This window comes from Cnephaeus nilssonii (genome assembly GCF_951640355.1).
Source record: "Cnephaeus nilssonii genome assembly, chromosome: 5".
Lineage (NCBI taxonomy): Eukaryota > Metazoa > Chordata > Mammalia > Chiroptera > Vespertilionidae > Cnephaeus > Cnephaeus nilssonii.
In genome coordinates, this window is record NC_137076.1 from 6,673,091 (window position 1) to 6,682,568 (window position 9,478).

Below are 9,478 nucleotides of genomic sequence, written 5' to 3' on the forward strand. Positions count from 1 at the left end.
CCGCCGTCCGTGGCTCCGCTCCCTCGGCCGGGCCTGCTCGCGCCGCACTCCCAGCGGGTCCTTCGCTGCCTTCCTCGCCCCCCGGGGAGTCCCGGGCCGCCCACCCGCGCGCCCAAGACCGTCCCCGGGCTCCGGGGCGGCGATGCCCGCCGGCCGCGGTGCGCACTTCCCGACGCCTCGGGTCCGCGCTCGAGGTCGGGCCCGCAGGGGGCGCCCCGGGCAGGCGCCCTCCTTCTCCAGAGGCCGGGGCTGAGGGGCGGGGTGCGGGCTCGGTGAACCCCCGTCGCTGCGGCCCGGCGCCGTCGGGAGGACCGTGCGCAGGTGCGCGCTGGAATTAGGCGAATCTTGAGTCCGCAACTTGTAAGCCCTGAGCCCGACGGAGGAGGCAGGAGGCCGGCCCGCCCGGCTTTGGAGGCGCTGGGATCTTGAAGGCCGAGCCGGGAGCCGGCCCAGAGCAGGGGCCCCCCGGAGGGTCGGGCTGGTGACGGGAGGCTGCGCTGTGGGTGGAGGGGAGGGGAGCGGCGGCGAGGAGGGCAGGGGTGGGTTGGATGGAAGAGCCGGGATCAGAGGAGCGGGAGTCCGCACCAGGCCCGGTGACCTGGGAACCAGGGGCAGCCCTGGGTCCCCAGCGGTGGGGGAGGAGTGCTGGGAGGTCTGAAGGGGGAGATGGGAGCTCACCATTTTGGAAAACGAGGGGGGGGGGGGGGTAAATACCGGCTTTGTAGGCTTCGTCTCTTTTACTAGGAAGCCTCACCAGGGAGTGAGACCCATTTCTTAGAGGGGCGCTTAGGCAAGGACAGATTAACTTCTCCCCCGTCCCAGGCAGCCAGGCCTTTGGGAGCAGAGCCTCAGGGGCTGAGGGAGGCGTGGGGAGCCTGAGAGGCAGGAGGGGGCATCTGTCCGGGCCTTACGCTGGACCCGTCTGAGCTGGCCCCGCCACGCCTGGGCTCTCCTCACCCCCTGCACCCAGCCCAGGGCCGGGCTCTCTCAGGGGCTCCGGTGTTTGTTGAGTGGCTGAATGAGCGTAGGAGGGGAAGTGCATGGGTGCCTGGTTGGACGGAGTGGGTGAGAGACCGCCTTGGGGAGACATCTGGCCGGCAGCTGGGTGTGGTGAATGAGGGAGGCTGGGAGCTGAAGGGGAGCAGAGGAAAGGGCCCAGGATGGAGCCCTCTCCCGGAGGGGGCCCGAGAGGGAGCGGCATCCTGGGAGATGGGAGCACTGCAGGGCGAAGGCCCCAGGAGAGGCTGGTGTCCTGGCGCTGCGGAGGGAGGCGGGAAAGGTGAGGCCCCTCCTGCGCTGAGCACAGGCGGTTCTTGCCAAAGCTGGGCCGCTGGGCAGTGACCGGGAGGGGAGCCATGGTAGCTGATGGAGGCGGTGCCCGGGCTGGATCGGGGCTCGGCTGGTGGGAAGATGCCCACGGAGAGTAGAGGGGACCATTGCTGGCTCCTGAGCCCTGCTCCTGCCCCAGCCACTGCTGCGGGGAGGACCCGGCCTGATTGGGGGGGGGGGGGGGGCTGGAGCAGAAGCACAGACACTGGGTGAGTGTCAGCCCAGCCAGAGTGGGCGGCCAGGCCCCCGCAGGTGAGAAGCCCAGGGGCCCCGAAGCGGACCTCTCCAAGGTGCTCTTATCCTAGTGCCAGACCCTGTCCCCGCTCTCCCCCGAGCCAGTCGCTGGACGGCCTTGGCGCCTCTCTGCCTCTCCCAGGTGTGCAGTGCGGCAGGCTGGCGAGTCCTGAGGGCTGTGCTTGGGCTGGACTTCGTGGCCTGGCGTCTTGGTCCCGTTTCCAAAACGTTGCTCTGGCAGGGTCCCTGTGGGGGGCAGGGGGCCGCGGTCGGCCTGAGAGGCTTTGACGCGTGGGCTTAGTCTGGAGAGGCGGTCTGCTCCTCGGGACAGCGGGCAGTCAGCTCAGGGACGTGCAGAGGAAGCAGGTGACACTGGGCAGCTGTACTGGCCCCTGCTGTGAGCTGCGTGGCACTGGGCGTCCCAGCTGTCCCCTGTCCCAGCTCCTCAGCCCGAGCCCGAGCCATGTGCTGGGTACAGAGGGGTGGGATGGGGCAGGGCTGCAAGCTGGTGCAGGCAGGGTGTGGGCCTGGGCCCGCTCCGTGCTCCGGGACATGGATGTGGGATGTAGGTGCCGCTCGCCAGCCTGGGTCAGGGTGGCTGAAGGGCCCTGGTGCCCAGAGCACAGTGGTCGTGAGGTGTCACAGGAGACGGGCCAGCTCCTGGCTGTGCCTCCCACACCCCGCCCCAGGCTGTGCCTTCCCCACCCAGAGAAGGCACCTGCGGTTCTGTGCGTCACACGCTGTGGTGCTCGGGGGGGGCCCGGGGGGCCATGGACCCGGACCCGTCCTGCGGGGATTTCCTGGGTGTCAGACCAGCAGGAACACAGACGGGGCCTCAGACGTCTGGCACAGGGACACAGGTGCTCGGTGACCCCAGGGCGGCCCAGCTGGCGGCTGTGGCTACACAGGAAGGCAGCGGCGCTTCCAGCCCGGAGCTTCCTGGAAGGTCTGCAAACGCAGGACAGGGGATTCCGGGCAGCGCAATGGAACCCCCAAAACCCAGAGACGGGAAAGCCCAGAGGGTGTGTGGGGCTACGTGGGTGGTTAGATGAGGCTGGCGTCTGGGGTTGGAGGGAAACGGGACAGGCGGAGGTGACAGGAGCCCGCAGCACATCTGCAAGGGGAGGTTCTGAGCAGGGAGCACCCGGCCAGGGTCCACGAAGGCATCGCCAGAGGCACGGACCAGATGCCAGCCACAGCGGGGGCTGCGTGCGCACCAGGAGTGGACCCGGGAGCAGGCCGCCGGGGCTGGGGATGGTGGGACAGTGGGGCGAGGGCCAGTGTGGCTTAAGCAGCACATGGGGGCCCTGGGAGGAGGACCGATGTGGGAAAGGTGGGGTGCCCCACTGGAGGCAGGTCCTCTGGGTGGAGGTGTCCAACAGGACTCCCCGGGACACCCAGTGGTGCGGTTTGGCAGGTAAGGCAAGAGGGAAGTTGGGAGTATGATGGGGCTGAGGGCAATCAGGGGACCCAGGGAAATTATATGGGTCCTGGCTTACACCCCTCCTGCCGCTGTCTGGGTGTTTTCCTCCACGGCAGCTTTCTTTCCACCTGGGCCTAGCCTGTGCCCGCAGCCCTCTGAGACGCCCCTTGGAGAGGGGTAGGCAGGGAGAGGGTCTGGAAAACGCTGCCAACGTGTCGGGTCTGGAGCCAGGGATTCCTGAGTTTCGATCCTTTTCAGACACCGGCTTCCTCTGGGATCTTGGTTTTCCGGTCAGGCCCGAGGCAGAAGTCTGGGAGAGGAAGGTGCGGGTCTGCAGCACGTTGTGGCTGAGGCCGGGCGGCCAGACAACAGGCACTCCCAGCACAGGCCAGGCCGGGTGTGGGGGGCCCCTCCAGCAGGCGCAGGTCAGGGTGGTGAGTGGGGGAGACCCGCCACGTGGCCAGCGAGGTCAGCAGGGGTTCATGGGAAAGGACTTGTCGGCCACAGGAGAGGACATCCTGCCTGCATTTCCCTCTTCCTGCGGCAGGAGCCCGTGGCCCGATTTAGCAGGGGCCACCTCTGAGCCAGCTGGGCAGTCTGATAACACCGCGTGCCCTGACCCCAGGCAGGCAGGGGCAACTGCCCAGCACAGCTGGCTGCACCCACAGCTGTGCTGAGCTGGGAGCCCAGCATGTGCCAGGTTCCCTCCTCCCTACACCCCTCTCCTGGGTACTCAGGCAGCCCCGCTCCCACTCGGCCTCACCACCACTCCCTGCTTCCCAGGATTGCCTCCGTGCTGTCCCAGAGCTACGTCTCCATTGCCTGGAGCATCCTCCCGGTCACCGGGGTTGTGAGTTGGATCCTCAGTCAGGGCACATACAAGAATCAACCAATGAATGCACAAATAAGCGGAACAGCAAAACCTCTCTCTCTCTCTCTCATCAGTAAATTTAAAAATAAATTTAAAGCAGAGCCCTGAGCCTTCAGTGGCCCCCAGTCCAGCTTCCTGGGGGTGGTAGAGGTCCTCATGCTGGGTCCCCAGGGCGTCCCTAGCCTCACGTCCACCTAGCACGCCCCCCAGCCCAGCGCACTCATGCTCCACTGCCCTTCACCCTGCCTTCCTGAGGCTTCGGAGAACCCCAGGCCTGCGGGGTGCTGCTTTGAGTGGGAGGGGCCTACGGAGGGGGGCGCGCTTCACCCCCACTGCTGGGCCCTGAGAGCCCAGAACCCAGGCATCAGGCGGGCTTGGGGGAAGCTCTTATCCTCACTCAGCCTGAAGCACTCTCCTCAGCGGCGGCACTTACCCCGATGGGGGCTGTTTGTATTAAGTGGGGAGCGCCTTAATTTAAGCCAGGCGCACCTTCACACTTGGACTGTCAGGCAGCGCGCCACGCCTCCGTGTAAATGGTTGATCAGTTTGCTCTACACTGTGGTGTGCGAAGGGTTTAACCTTGTGACGTGGGCTTCTGTGCTCATTTTGGAGGCTAGGAAATTAAGGCGGGAGGGAGGAAGTGGCTCACGAGGTGCTTGAGCAGCTTCAGGGAGGTGACAGGTGTCTGGCCCCAGGTGGCCTGGGGGCCAGGGGGATAGAAGGGGCAGGCGTGCAGGCGTTCGTCCACGATCCCCGGGGAAGGCTCTAGAGAGGAGGGTATGTGGATCCTAAATGTCGGACCACCTTGGGGACATTTTCACCTTCTACCCCGGAGACCTTTCAAAAGGCTGCTCCGCACAGACGCGTCTTCTCCCAGGTCTACCCCTGGCTGCTGTGCCACCTCAGGGCAGGACACCTCACCTCCACCCCTCACCTCCACCCCTGCCACACACTGGGTGCTGTCCCTTTGTCCCCGAGATCCTCCAGGCCGGTCAGGGCGATCTCTGCTGGGGTGACACCACGGAAAGGCCCTCCTAGTCTTCGCATTAAGGAAGTCCAGTGCAGTGAGCCGGTCCTGATCTGGGGCCCCTGGGAGGCACTCAGCTTGCTGGAGGGGGCACCAGGCAGCTGGCAGGTATCAACGCTGCTGGAGGCTCACAGGAGGAGCGCAGATTCTGCCCCCAAACACCGGGGGAGCAGGGAACGGTCTTAGGCAGGAGAGGGACTTGTGTTCTAGAAAGATCCTCTGACCATTTAGGTCTCAAGCAGTGGGGAGACACTGGTGTGTTGAGTCGGGGGGTGGGAGGGAGACATGGCGGGGCAGCCTGAATGTCTACAGTGGCTGGAAGGTGTCCCTTGCAAGGCGTCTGAGCGCTGAGTGCAGAGACTGCCAGGGCGGCAGGGAGGAGAGGGGCAGCCTGCATCCCCAGCCCCCGTCTCTGATCCTGGACCCGAGAGTGGCCGTGACTTGGCAGCCACTGGCTGAGGGGTGAACAGAGTCCGGAGTGCTTGGCGGGTGACGGCCACTAGGAGGGGGGACCTCACAGGAGGGAGCGCGGTGTTTCCAGGTGTGGACGAGGATGAGCCCATCAGGTTCAGGCCTTGACGTTTCGTAAACTGCAGAAATGCAAGCATTGCAGGCCCGTGTGGAGGAAATAGTAGCTTCCGTGACCCTGTCCCCAAAGTAATCTCTGACTCGCAAGTTAACTAAGCCTGTGCCTTAGTTCTCTCATCTGCGAAATGACGAGAATAGAAGGCTCCGGGGCGGGGCGGGGGGAGCGGGATTAGAGATTAGAGGGCCGTGTGCTTGGCAGGCCAGCCCACAGAAAGTGCTCACACGTTTGCCGTTATTGTCCTAACAGGATGTATTGGGGGTAAGCAGAATTAGGGGTCAAAGTGTAGGAGCACTTTAAAATTACTGTGAGGCCTGTTTGCCCACGTCCTTGCCAATGCTGGGAATTCTCTATCCTTTTAATACTTGCTCATGGGGGGGGGGGGGCGATGCGGGGAGCAGGGGTGCACAGCGTGTGCCCGTGGCTGTCCCCAGTGGTGGGTGTGATCTGGTCAGCCTCTGAGGGCTGAGGGGCAACCAGCAGAAGACCTATGAGGAGCAGGGCCCCCCGGAACTGGAGCTCAGCAGAGCTGCCGGGGATAGTGGGGAGCTCAGAGGTGGCCTCGAAGCCCCGGGGTGGGCTGCCTCTAGAAGGAGGGAGCACAGCGGGGAGCACATGAGTGGGGAGAGCAGGGCCCCAGAGCCTGAGGCTGGACCTGCGACCTGGGCCTCTTCTGTGGCCTCATCTCTCCACTGTATGGCTCAGGGTCCTGCCCTCTGGCCTTTGCACTGGTCCCTCTGTCCTGTGTGTCCTTTTCCTGGGCCAGCAAACTCCTACTCAGTCTGCAAAGCCCATTTAAGCCCAGTGAGCACTCCTCCCACCAGGAGGTGTTCCATGGCCGCCCTCCCAGGTACAGTGACGGTGGCTCAGGGTCCCAGTGCGATGCAAAGCTGTGACCGGCAAGGCATCCAGCAGGCAGCCACAAGGAAGGGCTCAGTGTGCATGCGCAGTGACTGTTCCTATGGTGGTTCTCCGTGTGTGTTATGTTGTTTGTGGTCTGTGGTTCCCAATAATTCGACGAACCATTCACATTTCACAAGTGAGAAAACGGGGGCGTGGAGGAATTGACTTGTCCACGTCCACACAGCCAGAGAGTGGCTCTGTGGTGCACACAGCCAGGTTCGGGGGGGGCCTCCCACCCCAGCCATCAGCCCTGCAGGTCAGGGGTAGGAGGACTAATGGCCTCTTGACCCTCACCCTTCATTGCTGAAGGCACAGAGGCTTCCAGCCAGGTGGGGGGACTCCAGAACAGAGCACCCCTGCACCTTCCCCAGGTCCATACGCAGGCTCTGGAGCAGGTCTCCCCCACCTGCCCGGCCCTAGGGCCAATGCACGGAGACCCCAAGCCCAGCCCCACATGGCCCGCTGTCCCCCGATGCTTCTCCCTCAGCTCGCCTCCAGTCTGCAGTCACGGGCCTGACCCTGCTGCCTCTGTCCTCCTGGGCACAGGTGCTGCGACTGGTGACGGCCACACAGCCCGTCACCCACAGGGGCCAGGACACGGCCCGCAATGGCTGCTCCCCCTACACTCTGCCAGGGCTGGGGAGGTACCGCTGAGGCCACAGGCCATCCTGGTGTCATCCCTGGCCAGCCCTCCTGGGCCTGGGACAGAGCCATGGGCTGTTGCCATCCTGACCCCCAGGCGCAGCCCAGTGACACAGTTCAGGGCCCAGTGGGGGTGGTCTCTTAGCCTCGTCCCAGGCACCCCCAAGGCCCTGAGCAGCAGTAGCAGTTCTGTAGGCACGGGGAGCAGGGAAGGACAGACACACAGCCGGAGCCCGCGGGGCAGTGGGCCAGGGCCTGGTGCGCTCTGCAGGCGGACAGTAGGTGCGCTCCGCAGGCGGACAGTAGGTGCGCTCCGCAGGCGGACAGTAGGTATGGCTGGTGGGTTGGGAGGTGAAACTGGCCAGGAGGGAAGGGCCTTTCGGGATTGGCCTCACCCTGGAGGCCAGGCCAAGGTCAAGGACAGCTCCAGAGGACCAGGAAGGGCCAGTGAAGGTGGTTAAGAATCGCTCCTCTGGGCTGAGGAACAGATAGGAGACCGGGAAGGAGGCTGCTGGCTCTGGGTGGTGGTAGGAGAGAAGCGGGTGGAGAAGTGTGAGGGGGGCCCTGGGCAGGGAGAGGCCTGGATGCGCAGGCTTGGGCTCCGCTACAGCTGCTGACCGTCACTGCTGGGAGCTTGGAGAATCCATTTCCTTGCTGCTGACTGGACCAGAGATCCCACCCTCCCTCCCAGGCTGTGTGAGGATCAAATGAGGCAGTGAATGCTGGGCCACGGTCAGCGCTAACTCACAGGACTTCCTGCCCGTCCTGCCCACCCCCCACCCAGGACCCCAGTGTGCTGCTCCCTGTCAGCCTCCGTGCCGACGCCAGCTCCCTGCCCAAGGCTGCTGACAGCACAGAGAAGAGGTGTGCACTCTGGCCTCCCTGACCTCGGCGCGGTGCCTGCCCGATGCTCTGCGCCTGGGGGGCCAGGGCCACTGGCCAGGGGAAGGAAGGAGCCAGTTCCTGGGCCAGGAAGAGGAAGGCAGGGGGAGTGCGGCAGAGGCCAGGATGACAGTGCTTCCTGCTGCGGGAAGGGAAGGACAGCAGGACAGACAACAGCCAGGCAGGAAGGATGCTCCCTCTTCAGGGTAGCAGGTGGGGGCTGGGCTGCATGGAGCCTCTGGGCCTGGCAGCCCTCAGGCCCGATCTGTCCAGCTGCTGAGCAACCTGGAGTACACGCGGTCCCCAGGGGTCCTGGTCATTAAAACTGGAACATCTTTTCCAGAGGAACCACAGGGTCTGACACAGTTCCAACCCAAAGGAAGACTCAGAAGTTTATTTAGCCAGCCAGTCAGCCTCCCTCTATCCTTCCAGCCACCCATTCATCCTGTGCATCTGTCTGTCCATGCATCCTTCTAACCATCTATCTGTCCTTCCATCTAGCCATCCATCTAGCCATCCATCTAGCCATCCATCCACCCACCCTTCCACCCATCCACCCACCCTTCCACCCATCCACCCACCCACCCACCCATCCATCCACCCACCCATCCATCCACCCACCCACCCACCCACCCATCCACCCATCCATCCATCCATCCATACATACATCCATCCACCCACCCATCCACCCATCCACCCATCCATCCATCCACCCACCCATCCATCCATCCATCCATCCATCCACACATCCATCCATCCTTCCATCAAACAAGTATTTATGGAACCTTGACTCTGTGCCAGGTGCTGTACTAGGCACGGGGTGGTGTAGAAAAGAGGCCCGTCTTCGTTCTGACCCCAGTGAAACCTAACTGTCCAGGAGAGGAATTGGAAAAACACAACTTAGACAAACTGTGATAAGAAGGATGAAGTAAACAACCAGGAGGTTGAGATGAGGAGGTCATGGCTAAGCGGAAGGCGAGAAGCTGGCGGTGCAGGTCATGTGAGGAGGCCAACAGGAGGAGGTGCGCAATGGGCTGGGGTTTGCAAGGAGCACAGCGTATTATGGAAGAGCCTCGGGCCGTGGTGGCTGGAGGGTGTGAGCAGGAGAGGAAGTGGGCCAGAAGGTATGGAGAGGGGGTGGGGCCGGCCCAAGGTCAGGAGTTTGGATTTTCCTGAATGTTTAGTGACTGACAGGAAAGCACAGACATGCCTTTAGACTATCGTTGACAGCTCTGTGAGCAGTGGAGGACAGGAGCGGCCGAGGAGCCATGCGGGGCGAGTGCAGCGGGCAGGCCCCAGGCCCCAGGAGAGCGGGACCTGGCTCAGACGTGCTTGGTGGTGGACAGAAGGGCGGGCCGGGAGAGATGGCCATCCACTCTGTCTGGGGAGATGGACGCTATCAAAGAGGAGCCTTTGGCCCTAGCTGGTTTGGCTCAGTGGATAGAGTGTCAGCCTGTGGACTGAAGGGTCCCAGGTTCAAGTCCGGTCAAGGGCACATGCCTGGGTTGCAGGCTCGATCCCCAGTGTGAGGTGTGCAGGAGGCAGCCGATCATTGATTCTCTCTCATCACTGATGTTTCTC

The 9,478-nt window shown here is 63.7% G+C and overlaps 1 protein-coding gene and 1 pseudogene across 8 annotated transcripts in view; one reads left to right on the top strand and one right to left on the bottom strand.

Annotated features, from left to right (window-relative positions):
• The window catches only part of LOC307100408 (glyceraldehyde-3-phosphate dehydrogenase-like), a 1,087,365-nt pseudogene that overhangs the window by 158,151 nt on the left and 919,736 nt on the right, over positions 1–9,478 (bottom strand). The window lies entirely within an intron of this gene.
• FLT4 (fms related receptor tyrosine kinase 4) overlaps positions 1–9,478 on the top strand; it is a 42,151-nt gene that overhangs the window by 438 nt on the left and 32,235 nt on the right. The window lies entirely within an intron of this gene.